The sequence below is a fragment of the Haematobia irritans genome, chromosome 4 (assembly GCF_050003625.1).
Source record: "Haematobia irritans isolate KBUSLIRL chromosome 4, ASM5000362v1, whole genome shotgun sequence".
Classification (NCBI taxonomy): domain Eukaryota; kingdom Metazoa; phylum Arthropoda; class Insecta; order Diptera; family Muscidae; genus Haematobia; species Haematobia irritans.
The window spans coordinates 118,340,702-118,342,309 of NC_134400.1; the positions used below are offsets into that span (position 1 = coordinate 118,340,702).

Consider the following 1,608-nt stretch of genomic DNA (forward strand, 5'->3'; position numbering starts at 1 on the left):
TGGAGTTGTTTTTCTTTACGGCAGGTATGTATCCCTTATGACTATTTGTGTCTTTGAGTTTTATTGTTGCATTCAGTTATGTTGATGCATTTATGAAGTGCACACGTGGATGTAATTTTGCAAAATTGTACGTGCGGTATTGGTGTTTATTAATGAAAATACATTTATTTCGAAACTGAGAAGTGAATGATGTGATGTTAGAGGAATCAAGAACGCTTTTTATTGATAAAAAACAAATAACAGATTAAGGAACTGTATATTTCTGTTAATATGTTAGTTTAAAATTAGTGCGGATTTTAAATTGATATACATAAAAAATATACAACATGAGTGGTAATAGGATGATTTATATTTATTCAACATCTGGATCACAGGTTGAGAAGCAACCATTTTTTTTAATCTATATTTTTTATGTTACAGCAATTCCTACAGGTGAGTACTAAGTTCGAGTTTAGCCGCTAAAATTAAAAATAAATCACTAAGCAAAGTATAAAATTATACGTCTTCGATACAAATTTAAATATAACTTGATGGAGAATAACCCAAATCAAGTTTTTTATAAAGATAATTTTTTATAATGGATTATTAAAGAAAACTTATCATTGAAATTGCAATTTTAGCCGCTAAACTCGAACTTAATATCCACCTTAAATACTAAATGCTATACTGACAAGTGGAAATTATGTCTAATTTTATAATATTTTTTATTTCAAATATATTCTGAGAATAATTTCAATAACGTCCCATTTGTCCATGGATATGATTCCAATAATGTACCTACTGGATGGATTTTTCAATGTGGTAAGTTTTTCTATAAACGGTATTTTGTCCGTTTTTAATAAAACCAAAATTTCAATTTATTAAAAATTATTTTTTTCACTTGCAGGTAGACAGGTCTCGTAATGGTAATTTTTTGAATATTCTTACTGTTTAATACTAATTAAGCTGATATCCTTATTGACTCTAGGAAATACTCTTGAAAACCGTAAGTTAGAGATCAATATGAACGATAGAATTAATTAATAATATTTTTCTTATATTTTGTATAACTTTGCAATTTCAGATGCTTATAAGCCAAATCCGCCCAACAAAAGTTAGCCAAAATCGATGAAATTGGACAATTCAATTGAATATAGCAACTTATGCCACATATATCTTTCATATGGATAGAAAACATGGAAATTTAAATTAATTAGTTTAGTCCTAATAACATAGAATATTACTCTTTTAAAGAAGCAATTACTAACTACCGACAAGTAAATGCGTCCAACGTACTAATAAAAATATTTCCTTTATTGTATATCATAAGCCATAGTTTTGTGTAATATAATAATAATTCTTTGAAATAAAATACTGGTGGTTATAGAAAATTGACTTGTTTTGTACGAAAAATTTCTTAGTTGTATACAGGCTTTTTGTACTTTTGATTCCTCAATTTCTCTACTTTTTTGAAAATTATACCGACAAACAGTTTATTTCAAACCAATTTCTTAATACAGGTTTCCCAAAAAATTGTTAATTTTTCCGGATAGCAGGAATATTTTGAATGAGTTTAACTATATTCTTCCCACAGCATAGTAATAATGAACTAAAATACGATGTAATACA

At 27.1% G+C, this 1,608-nt stretch overlaps 1 long non-coding RNA gene across 1 annotated transcript; it reads left to right on the plus strand.

Moving 5' to 3' along the window:
- Positions 1–632: 632 nt before the first annotated feature.
- Positions 633–1,374, plus strand: LOC142236754 (uncharacterized). The gene is made up of 3 exons (XR_012722182.1): positions 633–801; positions 887–985; positions 1,064–1,374. It is a non-coding gene; the product is annotated as an uncharacterized LOC142236754 (long non-coding RNA).
- Positions 1,375–1,608: the final 234 nt, after the last annotated feature.